This window comes from Melospiza georgiana, chromosome 4 (assembly GCF_028018845.1).
Source record: "Melospiza georgiana isolate bMelGeo1 chromosome 4, bMelGeo1.pri, whole genome shotgun sequence".
NCBI classification, from domain to species: Eukaryota; Metazoa; Chordata; class Aves; order Passeriformes; family Passerellidae; genus Melospiza; species Melospiza georgiana.
In genome coordinates this window covers 55,411,496-55,431,077 of record NC_080433.1, presented here as the reverse complement: position 1 = coordinate 55,431,077, position 19,582 = coordinate 55,411,496, and the positions used below count along the sequence as shown (strand labels likewise).

At 39.0% G+C, this 19,582-nt stretch overlaps 1 protein-coding gene across 5 annotated transcripts in view; it reads right to left on the bottom strand.

Moving 5' to 3' along the window:
* FOXP2 (forkhead box P2) overlaps positions 1-19,582 on the bottom strand; it is a 399,281-nt gene that overhangs the window by 333,045 nt on the left and 46,654 nt on the right. For all 5 annotated transcript variants that reach the window (XM_058022205.1, XM_058022208.1, XM_058022209.1 and 2 more), the window contains exon 2: positions 4,340-4,480. The gene's annotated coding sequence lies outside the window, so the exon portion shown is untranslated. The remainder of the gene's footprint in view (positions 1-4,339; positions 4,481-19,582) is intronic.

Here is a 19,582-nt window from a genome sequence, read left to right as displayed (position 1 = left end):
AATTTGCAACACTCTTTAAAAAAAAAACTTTAAAAAAGTGCTTCCTCAGCCAAACGTATATTCCAGGAATCAGTATTTGCTGTAGTTTTAAGCTATAATGCATACATGCTGCTACTATGCAATACTGAATGTACCACTTTAAGTAACAGTGAAAAGACAGAAGCAAAATGAAATATACACCTCTAATACAAAATGTAATATTCAAAGCAAAATTATACATAAGAGAAAAATGTATACACCCCAATAAGGGTTAGTGAGTCAACTATGAGTGGAAGCACAGAAACAGTGCTTACCATGAGCAGTCCTGTGCATTTCTGAACAACAGGACAAGAATAACTGAGACCACCTTTGAAGCATATTCAACTGTTGCCCATAGTCTCATCACAGTGATGTTATACATGTGCATAAGTCTAGGTAAGTCTAGCCCTTCCAGCTAATAATTCAAATACATGGCAATTAGACATAAAAAGACATCTGATAATGAATTATGCCACAATTTCTATGTCATATGCCAACATTTTAGCTAAAAAGCAAATAGAGACAGCATACTTTACTTCTAATGCCTTTTAGACACATTCAACTATTCCTTGGCAAGAAAGGGCTCCCCACATACAGCCCTTACCCAGGAGAAGTGGGACTGAGGAAGGTGCTGTGTTATCCTGGGTTAGCCAATGTAGTTGCCATTATTCAAGTACAGACAACAGTTTAAATTACTAAGGAAATCTAAAATACTTCAATACACATGGAAAACAGCATTTCATCATAGTCTCATTTAATAGAACACATTATCAAAATTAGTTGGTAGTAGAGCAAATTGATTCAAATGGAAAGCCACCTAAATTCTTGCTCTTAAATTAACTAAAAGTGCATTTTTGTCTGTTATATTAGCACCAGGTTCATTCAATCTTCTGTTGCAATCTAAAAGGCAACAATGCCAGAATCTCATGATACATCCCTTTTATTACCTTACTAGAAATTAAGTAATGACATAAACTTAAAACATTTGCTTTTCTCAACCTAGAACTCAAATATCAGAAAACACCCACAATTTATTGATACTTCATAGTTAATATTAAAATGGCATTTGAAGTTCATTGTTAATGGTTACACACAATGTTTAAGAGATAAGGAAAATGTCCTTTTAATAAGCTTGTGCATATCACCTTAACAAGAAAGAAAAAAAAAATTAAAATAATTTTGTTTACCAGTGTGAAAGCAGCATGTTTCTGTGAATGTCAGTGACAACATTTCTGCCTCTTAAGTCTCAAGTTATGTCACATGAGAAGGAATGTATCTGTCTTAATATTTAAGAGGAAAGTTAAAAGTCTAAATTGGTGCCAGTCACCTTAGGTTGCTTTTATTGCGAGTGACAAGAAACAGGCATCTCTAAAGAAGGAATTGTCTTATCTAAAGACAGAAATAGAAAGAGGCTATGAGAATCCCCCCCTGGAAGTCTCCATCTCTCTTCACTGACTAAAGAAGCCTATGGTGACCAGCTCAGATTTATACCACCTATAGGTTTAGATGGCTAACATCATGGGAAATTAATCCCATTCTTGACATCCTTCTCAAATAGCATTTGGGAAAAGTAAGCATAAAATACAGAAAACCGGAATTACCATCAAGTGTAAGAATCAAAATACACTGTCCCAGAAAAATTAAAAAAACAAGACCCTTTTGTGAAAATAGCAGGGGATCTGTAAATTTGAAATGTCATACAGCGTTTGATCTCCAAGGCAGGACAGACTCAGTCATTTCTAGAAGATTAAGAATATACAAGGACTATTTTCAGAATATGCTGACAAAGTAATATGCCTCTTCTGTGTATGAGTAAGCAGCAATTTTCAAAAGCTTATAATTCAGTACAATAAGGACAGACATTCAGAGGCATGGCAAAAGACACATAACCCATTAAAGCTTCCCTTTCAAATTCCAAGTCCTTGCTCAAAAGCAAAGAAGAGGTCATAGGCCTTTTTTTGACTGTTTTGTTTCCCATTTTCAGGAATGATACACCCATCTCACAGCAACTTTTGCAAAGACACTCAGGCTATGGCAAAACTGTGGGCAGAACAAGTCTGCCAAACTAATCCAAGTTAAAATTCAAGAAAGCTGACATTTTTGAGGAGAGTTCGTTGCTCCTAAGTATTTGAAAACATAATGAATCCCCTCAATCACACCTTCACAGAGGATAGAAGGGTATCTGTGAAGTCTACTTGTACATTTGCCCAGTCATTAAACATTTATACTGGCATCCTCCTTAAGTATGGACTGTCCCAGATTGGCCATTTGCAAGTATCTGACAACAGAGCTTATAATGAAATTCTTATGTCACTTTATAGGTCTCATTGATCTCTAAAAAAACTTCAGGAAGACAGCTATTTCTATTGTGAATTAATGGAGCTTACCTGCAAGAGTTTGTTTCTAGTTATGTTTTGCCTTTTTTTTTTTCCCCAAGCACAAAATGATACTAAAAATGTATTATTCTTGCCATGGATCGAGGGGAAAAGATGTTATTCTTAAACATCTAAAATCCCCATCATGTGACTGCTCACAACACGTGAAACCTGGTGCTAATTCAAAGCTAAAAGATAATTTCACAGGCTTCAATGTGATTTTCATAGTTACAGCCACAAGTCTTTAAATATAATTTAACACATTTTAGAAAGCTTGCAAATTCTGCCATATCTCATTTTTGCCAAAACCTAAGTAAAATACTAAACTGAATAACTAAATATTTCAAAATAGAACAAAGAAATTCAAAATTGTCATAAAATAACAGAATATTTCTGATTTTGCTTACCTATAAACACCTCCAAAATCATAGAATAGCTGAGATTAGAAGAGACCTCAGAAGTTCATTGAATCTAAACCCCTGATCAAGCAGGATCAGATGCAGCAGGCTGCTTGTCCTTTTGGGTTTTGAGTATCTCCATGGATGGGGAATCTACAACTTCTTTGGGCAAGCCTCTCCAATGTCTAACCATCCTCAAGATAAGGAAGCTTTTTTATACTATTTTTTCAATGGAAACATTTAATAATCTGTATGCAGTTTGTACCCACTGCCTGTCATCCTGTCACCAGGTGTCAATGAGAGAAGTCTAGCTCTGTCTTCTCTACATCCTCCCATCTGGTATTTACTGTGAGAATGAAATGTTACTTAGCATTTCACTGTTCAGGAGACAAGGATCTTGAGCCTAAATTAGTCCAGCCACTAACCATTGGATATCACCCAACCCACACGTCATGTTTGGCACTACATAAAATCAGGCTACCATCTTCAGAATTCAGAAATTATGTATGCATGTATGAATTATACAGCATCATGTCTGCACTATAAATCATGGCATGACACCTGCTTACTTGCTAGCCACTTATGACCATTTACTGGTTTTGGAGACCAGAATTTTCATTTACAAAGGACACAAAAGAGAGCACTATCACAGTATGAAGTGCACAACAAAACAGTAGTTCCCCATTAGATAGTAAGTAAGGGTGCCTCATATATTTTTTAACTCTTATAAATGGCAAAGCACTAAAAATATCTATAAGGTCTAAGACTATTGCTCACCAAGGAATTTAAGCAGCAGAAACTAGCACAGCTGCTATCATGTGCTCCTGCACACTTTTGGCTGCTAATTCCCACTCACATCACCCTTTGTACCAGTGACAGCCCCTGGACAGCCATATGGGAGAAGGCTGGGATAAACCCAACTGAAAACAAAACCAAACAAATAATTGGCTATTTTCAGTCTGATCCATTCTCCAAATTTACAAACAGCTAAACATGCTGAGTGAGGGAGAATGACAATGTGGGGAGGAGAAAAGAAGCTGGCACTGCATCCTACAGGGACGTGCCAGGTTAAGTATCCACTGAACATTTAGGCTAAAGCTAAGCAGCGAACACAAGCTACTCAGCAAGCAATGCTGCATTCCTTAGGCACTGCTTTCAGCATGAGATGGATTGGCCTCTGGAGATGCCTGCCTCTCTCCTGAGGGTAAGCACAGTCTAGAATGACTGAGATACAGCTACTTAGTTTCTATGTATCTAAATTGACCAAAATCTAGATAAGTAGAAAATGGTAGAAAACCAGTTTTTTGATCCTTACAGCACTTCAATCCCATTAACAATTGCCATTTGGAGAAAAAAAAATGTAGTATAGCTTACCATCACAGACATCAAAAGGGTATGTATTTTCTGCATGGTCCACAATTTTTTTTTCCTAAACCATATTTTACATCTATAAGCAATATGTTTCAGTGATGGGGTACTGTATTCCTCCCACAGGGCGTATAAATCCACAGTAGAAACATAGCTACAGCTCAGTTATAAATCACTTACATTTCTTCAGAGTCACTTTGTCACTTTGCTGTGCTCTGGGAAGGTCTTTTCCTTGTTGCTCAAGTGGTCCTCCTTCCAAAAGTGTCTGTCACAGCTATGGCAGATGAGGACAAAAGGTCCTTAACTCTCACTTGAAGTTATCTAAGGGTAAAAAGAGAAAGGAACACAGTAAGTGCAAGCATCCATATTGTGTTTTATTGCAAGGTATTACAACCATCTCTTTAAAACACACTTCAGTGTCATCCTTACGCACATGTACTGCACTCCTAGGAAAAAATCCCACACTTTTCACATCTTTCTTTCTTTGTATGAGACATGGGAAGTAATCACTATTCCTAGAGCAACCACCTGCTTCACTTCTGAGATTCATAATAACAATACTGTATTTCTTTGAAAAAGCAAGTGTACAAGTTAAAGGATTATTTCACATTATTGATTATTTATTTTGTACCAGAAAGACACTGTGAATACTTTTGGCTGGGATCAAGCAGGAAATCACAATTTGTTGAGCACAGGTTCACTATAAACCATCCTGCCTAGCCAGTATTGATAAACACTCTAATCTGAATATTCTGTTAAACAAAAGAGCTGTCTATTGTACTACATTTTACTGCTCAGAAAGGGAGACCTGAGGCTTATGATAGATAGGTCTCATTGAAATTTCTTCATTAAAATGTAAAACTCACCACTCCATCAGAGTCAAATCTATAAATTAAATGCTAAAAATGATTTAGAAAACAATAAAGGACAAAGCATAACAAGTCATTTGCCACTTATTAACCCCTATTTTAAAAAGTGTGCTCCCCTCTCTTGACCAGCACAGGACACAAAAAACCAGAACTAATTACAACAGGTAAGAGGAGAAAAGATACAAGATCAAAGGCTTAAAACAGTTTCCATATATGAAGAAGAATTCAGTATGCCTCCAATATCCAGACTGGAAAAAAGCTGACTTAAGAAAGGGCATGATAGAAAACAACAAGGTCTGAAGATGGAAAGACTGCATAGATATTGTATGTTCTCTATCCTTTGAACTCAAGAACTACAACATAAAAGCTACATTCTGAAGAAAAATGGGAGTTTCTTCACAAATCGTGTGACAGAACTGTGAACTTCTTCCCAATGATGCTGTTTATGCAAGGATGTTTCCTAAGTCAAGAGGAAGGTGGAGGTATCCTCGGAAGACAGCCATCACTGGAGACAGACATTGGTCTGAACCCGGATGACCAATCCTATCTCCATGTATATTTACTTATGTTAGTGCTAATTCAACAAATTTTATATCTATTTCATCTATTCACCACTCACAATAATGAGAATTACTGCATTAGGTACACAGGAGTCTAGTCTTAGTTGCATTTGAAGTACAGGCTAGATCCTTTTGAACACCAAAGTGAAATCCCATGGTTCTCTGTACTTTACTTTAATAAATTTGATTGATTTTTCCAAAACACCATCACCACTGAAAAAAAATCAAATCAAATGAGAAGTCTCACTGTAAAGCAGCAGTAGCCTTCCTCTCCCTAGTCCACAGTCCCAAAGCAGCCAGGGCAGAGGGCTACAAAGCAAGTTCTGCTTCTCAAGTTGTTCACTGGTCTCATGGGTTTGAGTCTAACTTCATCCATATGTTCCCATTCAGTTCAACACTTATATAAATGCAGGTCAGCATCTCCATTTCCCAAGTTTCATCTCAAAGTAAACCTTAAAAATCATATACTCTGTATTCCAATATCTTCTCTTTTGCTTTAATCTCTAGGATACAGCAGTGTTTCTGATTTATTTTGGGTAAGTGCAGATCAATTAAAATTCCTTCAGGGAAGCCTTCTGAACCAGCAGAAAGAGAATGACTGTCATCAGGAACAAACACTTTTTGCTGTCATGGGCTGGCATGTCACACTTTTTAGCAAAAAACTATGTTAATTAATTCTATCCTTACCTACCAGGTGTGCCAAAGGAATATAACCAGTCCTTTCTGCTGTCTTACTAGATACAGATCTTTGTGTCTGTGAACCAAGTATCCCTATATGTAGAGCTGTGCATTGGCACATTATATGAAGAAGCAGCCTGTACTTGCACAAAAAAAAAACATAGCAGGACAGAAATAACTTTGTTCAGACATCAGTATGCAACCAAAAATCCCTTTTGCAAGATGCATGAATTAATACCCTCAAATATCACTCAAAACCCAGACATTTTCAAATATATATACATACATACATACATACCTATTCATTAGCACTCTTTTTAGACCCTACAGTGAGGAATGTGTATAACTCACACTTTTCTGGTCAGTTTGAAATACAGGATCAAAGTGTGTTTACTGTTCACTCTATCCCCCTCTCTGAAAAAGAAGAGTCTGCTACAATGTTTGCTGTTCTATTTGCTTCTGCAGCCGAAATGGCTTCACTGAGGATGAGAGGAAATTCACCATACAGCACGCTAATGATCAGACTCATGCACCACTGGCCTATAGCAACATTTTAGACTACCTCTCCCTTCTACTATTTGTCCAGCTTTTCTGTTTAGCATGTTAGGGGTAGGAATACAAGCAAACAGCTCAAAAGGTATTCAGGGTCTGTTTGATATCCTTCACATTACTTTGATACTAACTATAAATCAGAGCAAGCTGTACCAAACAAGAACCAAATGTTTTAGCATTGATATAGAAGCAAAGACAAGCTTCTTGAAAAATGACAAAATTCAGAGACATGGGTTCCAGGCATACTACAGAAGGTAAAATACTATTGCAGGATAAACTTATTGAAAACAATCTGATAGTAGCAACAACAATTCAGAATTATCATCACCACTACTTAAACACCAAGAAAAAACCTCACAAGAGCAGGTGGCTACCTACTGGCTGTCAAGTAAAAGCATTGATTTTTACTCTTTCCACACGTGGCTTCCAGCTACCAGCAACAAGTTTACAAAATCTTCCCATGAATATCACCTTGAGTCTCTCAAACAAGTGCACATAAAGCGGAAAAAGTTGATATGCAATTATATCTATCAAGCATTAGAAATCAACAGCAATCCCAAAAAATTGTGTCAACTACGAACACTTTCTTTTCAACCACTTGTTATCTAATCTCCCTTGAAGGTTAAATAAGCATTCATGCCGGCTTTAAAAATTTATTCCATATATTCCTTAATTCAATTATACCTGGTAGAAATCCACTTATATCAAAGATATATTAAGAAGATTTTACATGAAGAATTTCTTAGATCATGTTTTTTTCTATTTCTGAAACAGCACAGTGATACAAGTAAGCTGCAATTTTAAAGACTCAAATATAATTCAGAGTACATACATATTAATTTGGGATATTAAAAGCCACACCTGTTTGCAGGCTCACACCATTCCCATAAGTTACCTAAGACACAAAGTAAAAGTTACATATCATAACGTGATCTTATCAGCCTAACAGTTACAGGACTTTTTTGGCAATTCATAAATATACAGCTGCATTACAAAGCCATCCCAAATAAGCACTGATAAAATAATTTATCTCTTGATTGTCACATATTTTTGGAGTTGCTAAAGAAAAATGCATTAGAGAAAAAAAGTATTTGAGGACTATACAAGGAACTTTCTTAATTCTTTCAGGATTAATATGACACAAAGTTTCATTTCTGTAGATAAGAATCCTATTAATTTTACTTTCAATGCCTCTAGCTTATTTGGTGTAACTGAGTAAAAAAACAAAGTAGGATGTGGCCTGCTATCATAGTAAATAACATCAAGGACTGGATTGGAGTTTTGATTTTGTTTTGCTTTAAGACTGAACAATATTTACTCTCATTTCTAACTGTATAGACTGCCTAATGCAGTACTACAATCCTGTGTCTTTAGAACCATGTTTATATAAAAGCCTTTACCCAGATATCTTATCTCAAAAAACATAAACTCAGAAAAATAATTACTGTTTTGCTAGTAAATGCCAAAAATATTTTCAAGAAAGATGTATTAAAACAGTGACAAAAGATATAAATATATCTGTACTGAAGTCTCTTCCAGCTTATCTGCAGTATCACTGTCCTAATCTGGAAATAAGACAAGGAGTAAACAAGAGATCAACCACGATGTAAATAATTAAAGCAATAAAGGTGTTATTTAATAATTAAAGTAATAAACTTTTATAATTAAAGTAATAAAGGTGCAAACTTCTCTAAGTGTTATGCTATTAAACTGAATGAAGTTGTTTGGTTTGTCTGCAATTTAAGAATCCTCATTACGCTATGATCAAAAAAACCCCAGTGCTTCAAAAAACATTCAGTTAGCAGTACTTCCCTTCTCCTACATAACAAAAAAAGAAAGGTAGGACAAATTATGTATCTACGGTAAAAGGGTCTTTCTACTATGATTCAGTGCCATTGAGATAATAAAAAATCTTCCTTATGTTTTTATATGGTTCTCCAGCAGAACCTGAAAAGACATACTAAAATTTGTAGTACTTTAAAATCTATTCCTCTCATCAGTTGTATACCAAATTCTTCAAATCTTCTGCATTTGGCTTATCATTAAGTTTTAGAGAAATATTACTCATTTCTCTTGCACATTTAGTCTATACTTATTTAAAATATATCGACCAGAAATACAACCTTAAACTGAATTGCAAGAGCATAGAACAGCATGAAAGCAAAAGAAAGACTTATGTCTAAATAAATCCTTGCATGGCTACCTGTCCACCATCCCGAAGGAAATGATATATGAGGTGGATGAGAGAAGACACAAGCTGACTAGCTCTACCAGGCAATCCACCAACCAAGATATAAGGCTGGATTTAGGACAAACACATGTAATTCTTGGTAAATTGCTGTTAAACTAAAATTCAAGCTTGGCAACGTTCAACAGATAGTGGTAAATTTGTATAGTACTTCTTGTGGCAAATATGTCTGGGAATATTTTACTCCAGTCATCACCAGTGGGAAAAGTGCCACCTCCTTTCCCCCATGTTCCTTCCAGCTCAATCTGCCCTTCTCTTTCTAACCCTAGGCTGTCATTCAGCACAGGGACATGCAGCAGGAGCTGAGGAAATGAATGTTGAGCAGTTCAGTGTGATTCCAGACAAGGAGCATCACACGTAATACAGCCCATCAGGGTTATGTAATCAATACCAACACCAACGTGGTGGTAGCAGGAATTCAAGTTTGGCTTTTAATCCACCTCACTGCTAACTAGTCTGGATCCCCTTCACTTGAGAGAAGGCTACTCATTAATGTCCAGTACTGCTATGGTGCTGCAGCACCCCTGTAATACTGGCAGGGGGGTAAAAGCTTTCTGCAGAGAGAAAGATGTGAGAAATTCCATAAAATTCCATTTGGCTTTTTTCCCCTCTATTTCTCCTTTTTCTCTTTATTTTCTCTCCCACTGTCCCTGTTGCTGAAAGCACTGTCCCCCTGTGCAGCCCTGTGAGGAACAGCACGTGCTTGGAGCCAGCAGGGACAGGAGGACAAGAGGAGCAGCCAGTGACAGCCAGGATCCCTCCTTGTCACCTCAGGCGACGCCGGAATGCGATGGGCTTAGGCAGGATGGAGCCAGAGCCAGCGATGCTCAAGTCAGAGGTACAAGGACATGAGGTTTTAAAAACAGATCATGGGTGATGAAACTCTGGACACTGTGGCAGGTCAGACAACAGGAGCATATGCTTATTTGAGGGGAAGATTTACGTTGTTACACAGAAAAAGGTAGGGTTTAACTAAAAATGTGAACATGTCTGTCTGTGCTTATCTCACAGACCTATTTGCTTCTGAGTGCTGTAAATAGGATGACGTCCTTGGGATATCTTTAAATTCAAAATTTTGCTTCTGAACTTTGGCAGATGTAAATAAATGTTCATTTACACTAGAGTTTTCTAGGAGAGCTAGATATATTTTATTGTCATCCTTTTATTGACTGGTATATATTTCTCTCACAAAGCAGTGCAAATCACTTTTTTTAATAACTTAATAACGTATTTTTAAATAAAAATTCCAGAAAATGCAGCAGCACAATGACTTAAACCACTCTAATCTGGAGCCAAAGCAGCCCTAACTTCCCTAACCTTCTTCAGCTCCACTTGCACACTCTCACTCCTCCCTTGTGCTGACTTCAAACAGTCCTGCAAAACAAGTCAACAACTTTTGACCAAAACATGGTCATCCTTGCTAGGGCAAGAGAGAGGAGTGACGAGACGTAACATGGATAAAGTGAACAATTGTGATGTGGCACAGCTGGCCCCGCTGTGGAAGCTCAGCCTGTGTGTCATCAGGGTAGACTGATGAACATTTTTTCCAGTGGCAGAGGCAGGACCAGTACCACCTCACCCTTCCCAGCACGTGCCACTGAGCTGTGCCAAGGAAAGCATGCCTGGAGCTCCATGATCAGCCACACTGAGAAACTCATCTAGATTAAAAGTAAACTGGCTAAATAAAAGCTGCTTTCAAACTCACTGAGTCCACCAGACCCACAAAACACTGTGTGAACATTTTCAGAGGGATAACAATGAGGAGGAGGAACCAAAAGATGCTAAAGCCAATCCTACAACCAAAAAAGCATTTACCACCCCATGGTCTCATTAGCCTATGGAGTCCCCAGTCAAAAGCTATCAGATATCACTGCAGCCCAGCAAGCACCCTCATCCCCAGATGCCTCCCCCTCCACTCCTCTCAAGCCCACAAAGACACACTGAAAGGAGGTGCAAAGACCCACGCTGCAAATGAGCTGCAAGTGCAGTCCTCGGGGCACAGGCATAGGCTCTGTTGCAGGACAGGCTGCAGAAGGGCAGCAGTGACCATGGCATTAACACTTAGCAGCTGCTGGGTCTGATTTACACGTCTCAGAGAAGGGGGGCCCATGATTAGAGTGGATGTACACCGGCCTGGCATGCTTTGGTTTATTATCATTACATCTGTACGTAGGTATGGACACGCTTATGTTCAACAGCCTAAACAGGCCATCGTTAGTATTTATATCACAAACTGAAAACTAAATCCAAGTTTATTTTTGGCCTTAAGATTGAACAACTTTTTTAAATTTCCAAAAGGAAACCCTAAGTTTTACTTTATATCCCTTTTCATTTTAACAATATTTGATTCTTACAATGCATTTGTCACATTTTTTCCAAATGACATGGCTGCACTGTATCTAATATGAAGTACCAAACTTACATATACATCATCTACATTATTTAGAGCACACACAAAACAATTGTGGCCCATCAGTCTATTAAATAATTTTCCACTTTTTAATAGTTTTTTTTTAATAGATGCAGGAAGGCACTTATTAAATTAAACCTTAATATAAGCCACCAGTTTGTAACAGAGCAACAAAGTATGGTATGAAGGAACACATAGTTCAAGAAATTCTGGGGTTTGTATTTAATAATTTTACATTTGCTTACATATTAATTTTCCACACAATTAAAACTAATAATTTAAAAAAAAAACCTTAGAGAAAATGGGGGGAAATACCTTATCTGCATTTCTCTTCCAATTCCATTTGGACAACAGTATTTTCTAAATGTAGCCTATTCACTGCTGGATATGTAATTACCTTCAGTTCATAGTCTAGACATTAATTCTTTCATAGTATTTAAGACTCCTTGTAACATGCTTGCTGCTTTAAGTAAGCAAGGCTAAATCTTGACCAGATAAATTAGCGAAGAATGCAATAAAAGCTGCAATAAAAGAACTTTATCCTCCAAACCTTCAAGTTGCTGCTAAATGAGATTTCTTTGAAATGCAGATCAGTTGAACTAGATTAGTGAATTTTAGCTCCTGTCAACATCATAACAAAATACAAATACAATTGTTCACTGGCCTTATCTCCATGCTTCCATCTGCTGCCTTGTTATTTACTTTCCTTGATTTACTATGCAGATCTAAATAAGACACATCAAGGAGGGCTTACAACACAATGGCTTCTTAAGCTTTACATCAAGGTATTTGAAACTGAAGCCCTGAAAGGGCTGCCATCAAAGACATATCTCTAATGAACTTCCATATCAGAGAGGTTTGGTATTTAATACTGCTGTGAAAAGAAAAAGCTACAAATCAGAATGGCCTATGAAGGAAAATGTCTGCAAATCTTGATGAGATTAGCACCTACCAGAATTAATATCCCAATAAAAATGATATCTGGTTCACTGAAGAGTTAAAATTCCAACCTTTGCAAAAATAATGCCTAGTGTCAGAATGGGAAAACTCAGCTGACAAGGTTGAAAGGTCAGGGGGGGTATTCTTTTTTCTCCACAAAATGTTCAAAAAGCATATCTGCTGGTGGTGTGATTAAAATACTGTTGACAAACTAGCCACGGAATGAAGTAATTAACAGGCAACAGCACTACTGTGGTACTTTCTGCAACAGTGGAATTTTACAGTATCTTTAAAAAAATTAGCAGCAAAGTCATGGCAAAATAACATAATCTAGAATGACAGCATGCAACAATTCTTCATCAATTTTACTATTTCCCTTTCTCCCCCACAGCAATCTATGGCAGCGCAGGATAAAATCTTCTGTCAGTTTGCTTAAAAAAAACATCCTTAAGTGCCATTTCTATTACATGCCACAGCCCTGCTTGAGAAGTGCAATAAACAAAGAAGTTTCCTCCTCATGATTTAAACTCTCTTTACATACCTGATAGATTAAACAAATATAAACATCTTAGAGTTTCCAAAGCTCAGGCATAACCTTGTTAAGTAAACCCCCAGTTCTTGCAGTGAGCTGCCATTTGACAGGAATTTTTTTTTTTGCTGGGCATTGAAGTACATAAACAAATGATACTTTTCTTTCTTAAGAAAACATTTCAATCATTTATGCTCTTCTATAGCAAGGGAAGATCCCACAAGCGTGTTCTGTACTGTGGATCAATCAGCTCCAAACAGAAGTAGACATGTTGTATGCTCCAGTGCCTGGAAATCATGCTGCAGGCTCACCAGATGATGAAAACAGAGGTATGCAGTGTAGGGGAGCCCCACATGGCACCCGCTGGCTTCTGGGCATGTCAAACTTCACAACTACCCCACAGTCAATGACAGCAAACACCTTCCCTTCACTTCTTGCCTCCAAACATGTACTTGTCTTTCTACCCTCCTTCCAAATTGCAGGCAGTCTTCCAGAAACAAAGCCCCCAAACAGAAGCAGCATCCCAGGCTGCACTGCAGAAACCACAGCTGCCTCCTTGCTGAATTTCACTTCGTACGGGATATGCTCCCGGCTTACTCATGGCCAAGAGAGACCACTACTTCTCCTTGTTTAATGAAATGACAAAACAACAGATTTGCATACGTAGAAGCAGGTGCTGTAACAGGTTTGAGGACTCTTGACCTAAAGCACGTAAAATGGTTTATCAGCAACAGCTGCCCCTAAGGTATTTGGGCTCTGACGGACAGTCAAAACTTCACCATCTGCACCGCCGTGTGTTAAAAATGACAATCTGAATTAAAAGCTGGTCAACAAATCTCATATAACTAATGCCTTCCATACCCTCATCCATATGTTGAATTCCCAAGACACACAACACTTGAATTATCTATTATAAATACCAGTCTTTGAATCTGAATAAAATAATTTAGAAAGATGTGAAAATAAGTGTGTAGCAGTTGCTAACTATTCACAATAATACTATGAATTACATACATTTGAAATGCTTCTATGATTTCACATCATGATATTAACATTCTTTCAAAGTAGCATTATATGTCTTTTCAGAATTAAATAGTAGCAATAAACACTTACATAGGCTAACACAGGGCCTTTCTTGAATGCCCTGACAAAAAGCTGATTTATCTCACAGCGTCTGAGTGTTCTCTGCACAATGAAGGTATCCCAGGGTAGTGAGGTTTGCACTTTGTGTTCTGATTTTTCCGTGTGAAGGGGAAATGCATTTTTTTCCCCCAGACCAGAGGAGGGAACCTGAGAGTCTGAATATGACCCTCTGGTGAACACAGTGACTTGTTCTGGAGCTATGTTAGCAGAAGGTAGCACCATATGCCCCGAGCCCCAACTTGGATGCTCTTTCTGCAGTCTAATGTGCTTGTCAAAAGATGTTAAAATCACAGATTTACTTTCTCTGGATATATTTTATTATTGCAAAAAGCAAAAAGGAAGGCAAGTACAATGTATTATGACTTTACAGACTAACATCCAAAACGTACTTCTTTCAGTTAAAACTGCAAGATCTTTTTTTATCAGTGATCAGTTTCTGATGTATTTAACATTACAGATATCTTGTGCTTGATATCAATCACAGTTATTGTAACTCCTTATGATTACAAACTACATTCTAAACTTCAGTGTAAATAATTTTAGTTCTCATACAAACAAGGAAAAATACAGCCCATTATCTGGAAACGAGTGAAAATTACCAAACTTTGCTCTACTGAATCTCACTGAACTATTAATTATTTCATTTTAAAGACTCAGAACACCAGACATCTTACCAATGTAATATAGGCAGGAAAATTACTAAAATAAGAAAAAAACTATTCCATGAAGCACATACTGGAAGCAAATCTAAAGTAACTAAAAATGTGCTTCATAGCATTTCTAAAGATAACTAAAAATGTGGTGGCACACATTTCCTTCAGCTCGTATTTTGGCCTTTAATTTTTAGAAGAAATACAAGAATTTTTTAAAATATACATTTATGCAAATAAATATATTTGCAGGCATTGCTGAAAGACAGGAGGTAGCTTTTTCTCAAGTAAATAATAAAATTACCTTGCAGGATTTGGTAAGATTCAAATATCTTCCAAACAGTTACAATTTCTTGAAAAAACAATGAAGATTTGAAAGTAAGAAGTTTGATTTATTTACTTGCTAGGTTGTAACTGTCTGATGAGAGATACAGTGATCCCCTCAAGAGCATAAATATTTAGACAAATTTTAAAATGTGTATTATATACTCGACAGAAGGTATTTACATGACAGCCCAGAGCTTAAGCAATCTGATATGAAATATTTCCCCATAAAACAAAGTCAAGTTAGAAAAAAGTGCAGCTCAGCCACATAAAGAAGCTTGAGATGCAAAACACAACCATTTAGAAAGAGATTAGCCATATAAGTGTTTGCGTCAAAATTGCGATAACCTTCATCCTACTTCTCAATTCCCTGGATCCTATGCGTGAGTTGATGAAAACAGAAGATGAGCAGCCCACAGCATTCACTGGGCGTCTTCTCTGACCAAGCTGTTTGGTTGCCTGCTCGCTCTCTGCTGCCTCTGCTCCCCGCGGCGCCGCAGCCGCGCAGGCAGAGCGGCCCCGGCAGGGCAGGGGTGCCCGTCCCGCATGGGCAGGGCAGGGCAGGGGTGCCCGTCCCACATGGGCAGGGCAGGGCAGGGCAGGGGTGCCCGTCCCACACGGGCAGGGCAGGGCAGGGCAGGGGTGCCCGTCCCACATTCCCACATGGGCAGGGCAGGGGTGCCCATCCCACATGGGCAGGGCAGGGGCGCCCATCCCACCCTGGCAGGGCAGGGGTGCCCGTCCCACATTCCCACATGGGCAGGGGTGCCCGTCCCACATGGGCAGGGCAGGGGTGCCAGTCCCACATTCCCACATGGGCAGGGCAGGGATGCCCGTCCCACATGGGCAGGGCAGGGGTGCCCGTCCTACATGGGCAGGGCAGGGGTGCCCGTCCCACATTCCCACATGGGCAGGGCAGGGGTGCCCGTCCCACATGGGCACGGCAGGGGCGCCCGTCCCACATGGGCACGGCAGGGCAGGGGCGCCCGTCCCACCCTGGGTGCCCGTCCCACCCTGGCAGGGCAGGGCAGGGGCGCCCGTCCCACATGGGCAGGGCAGGGATGCCCGTCCCACATGGGCAGGGCAGGGCAGGGGTGCCCGTCCCACATGGGCAGGGCAGGGCAGGGGTGCCCGTCCCACATGGGCAGGGCAGGGGTGCCCGTTCACCCTGGCAGGGCAGGGGTGCCCGTCCCACATGGGCAGGGCAGGGGTGCCCGTCCCACATTCCCACATGGGCAGGGCAGGGCAGGGGTGCCCGTCCCACAAGGGCAGGGCAGGGCAGGGGTGCCCGTCCCACATGGGCAGGGCAGGGGTGCCCGTCCCACAAGGGCAGGGCAGGGCAGAGGTGCCCGTCCCACATGGGCAGGGCAGGGCAGGGGTGCCCGTCCCACAAGGGCAGGGCAGGGCAGAGGTGCCCGTCCCACATGGGCAGGGCAGGGGTGCCCGTTCACCCTGGCAGGGCAGGGGTGCCCGTCCCACATGGGCAGGGCAGAGGTGCCCGTCCCACCCGGGCAGGGCAGGGCAGTGGTGCCCGTCCCACATGGGCAGGGCAGGGGTGCCCGTTCACCCTGGCAGGGCAGGGGTGCCCGTCCCACCCCGCTCCATGGGCACAGCCAGGGGCCGGGCTCGGGAGCTCAGCTGCCTCAACTGCATTGCAAGGTGGTGTCCAAGAGAGACAGAGACTGGGGAAGGGTGGAAACAAGCCTTGCAGATCTTGGTGGGATTAAACAAACAACCTATTTTAAGACCAGATATTTTGGCAGAAACAGATTTTGGCAGAAACACATTAATCAAGGACAACTCTAAACGACCACCAGGACTCAGGAGACCACCCTCCCTCCACAAGACCATGAAGAGCAAGATTTGGAACCCCAACACATGGAAAACACAGACAGAAAAATCTGACAAATAAACTTATAGTCATAATCTCCCACTGTATTTTGTTCTTTTCAAAAGGCAGATGAGCTTTGGCAGGAACACCGAGCAGTCATTGGGCACTTCATAATTGTGAATTGCTGCCACCAAGCAGCAACTTAACAGAAAAAAATGTGTGAAAGATTTGTAAGAATACAAGTATTAAAAAGCTATCATGTGAGCATGAAGGACCTTTTACACTTTTTTCAAGGAAAACAAATAGCTCAGAGGAACTATATTGATAAAAAGAAGATGCAAAAGCAAAGACCAAAGGGATTAACAAGGAGCAAACTCAGTCAAACACTAAATCGGAAATGCCTGGTGAAATAATTTAGGTTTGAATCATTTTTACTTGTTTTCATGCAATACTAAACTCAGACTAATCCGACCTAACTTTAAGCATCCACACAGGATATAATCTCTCCCTAATGCAGTGCTCCCAGCAGAGCCTGTGGTTTTCCCCTGTAGGGAAAGGCAGGGAGAGAGAGGGGCTCTTCAGCTCAGGAGCATTAGTGAAGCACCTGATGTTTGAGTGGATGAATCCAACCACTGTTAGGATGAAGCACAAGAGGGAGGGGACTGTAAGTTATTTGGAAGACAAGTGGAATTGCTGGATACTTTTCTACACATAATGGATCTTGAGTTTGAAAAAAATTCAACTTTAATTAATAGGAAAAGATTCATTTAGTCCAGATCATACATCAAATTCTACAATGGATATCTCCACAGAGGAACACAGATTTATTTTTTCCCTGGTATTTCAGACTTTTCAAGTGTCTATACTGAATTTTGTGAACTTAAGGGTATTTGCTAAGTTAGTTTAGAGACAGAATCAAACGTTTTGCCATATTTAGTTATATCTTTCAGCATTTGAATAAATGAAAAGCTAAGACATGAGGGTGAAAAAATGCTGGGGATACTTGTTTTTAAAGCCCAAAAATAAAAATCAAAATTCCAGCACATATGGACATCATGTATTTGTGGACTATAACAAACGTAACACTTGTCAAAATAATTATTTCTTATTCTGTTCTCCTTTCAAATTATAAAGCAATCTTAGCATTGAAAACCGTTGCCTTTTTTAAAAATCTGTGCCTTAGATGAACATGGAATGGTTTGTTCCCACAAATTTATTTACTTAATATATTAAAGTTGCTCAGAGAGGTAATCTTTATGTTTGCAGCACATAAAACATTGATTATTACTATTTTATAATAAAATAAGATGAAACTAATACATATTCAGATACAATCTCTTCACTAAAGTGTATTTCCTTTGTTTACATACAACAATTCTCTTTTAAAATTTAAAAGTGGAATCTTTAAAGTGGAAAAAAACAATTAGAAAATGTTCTTTATTTGCAATTAAATTCCAAGATTGCAGAATACTGTATCTGTCCCAATTTTAGAGAACTGCTTAAGGCATCTGCCAACCAACTTTCAAGAGGATTAGCTGTAATGAAAATGCAATATATGTAAATACAACCACATATTTAAATGTCAAATATTTCAAACACAATAGAAAAATTACAAATTCAAAGTTACCTTTTCAAACATAATTCTATCAACTCCTTTCATGAAAGATAAAAACTTTGAAACAGTATTTTTATACTGTATAAAACATACAATGTGGCAACATATTAACTTAGCCTTCTTAATGTATCTCATTATTGAACTGCATGTGTTTTCTTTATGGCCATACAACATAGCCATCTTTAACACAAATTTCACATACTTCAGATTCACCTTGTAGATTCTGAAGAATCTTGTTCCTCAGGCTAAAGCTTACAAAAGCAAGGGAAAGTATGAACTTTAAAAAGCACTTTTTCCTCTGTGCTCTTTGGGTATCTTGTGTACTTGACATGATGTACAATATGAGCACAGGAGAAAGAATACAATTACAAAAGAAAATAAAATCATGCAGCTAAAACTCCTCTGACTTCAGACACATTTTTCTCATCTCTGGATGTGGTACAACCTTGCTGTGAACTATTAGCTTTCCAGTACTTAGAGACAGACGGTTTCATACTGCTCAACAGAGATTACTGCTGTCTATCTAAATAGGGCTTACAGTGGCATCAGCATATTTTATTAACTCAGAACCATAAATCCTATTCTTATGTGCTTTAAAAGACCAATACTCCTAGGGTCAGTTAAATTTACAACAGAGTGGCACCTACAAGAAAGACACTTCACAGTAAGGATATGCTGCTTTCCCCTTGGAAATTCTTATATATATTGGAAGTTTAATAAATAATATTTCAGCACTGAGACAAAACAACAGTTTTCCAAGCAGATTTTTAGCTCATTGAAACATTACACAGTACCCCAATATACTTTATAATGCCTCAGAACAGAGGTTTTCCAAAGTTCTCCACTCTTAGCATGATGAGCATATCTAAACTTCCGCTCTTCTGTGAAGCTTTATTTATAAACATAGTCTATTATCAAAGTTGTAAAATTTGGGGATTTGATTTTAAATTAATAAACCAATTTTAATCAACATCTTCTTGAATTGTGGACTGCTTGCTATATTATCTTTTATTATAACACAACATTATTCACTAGAACTTCACTCTCAAGTAACAATATAACAATTCACTGCTAT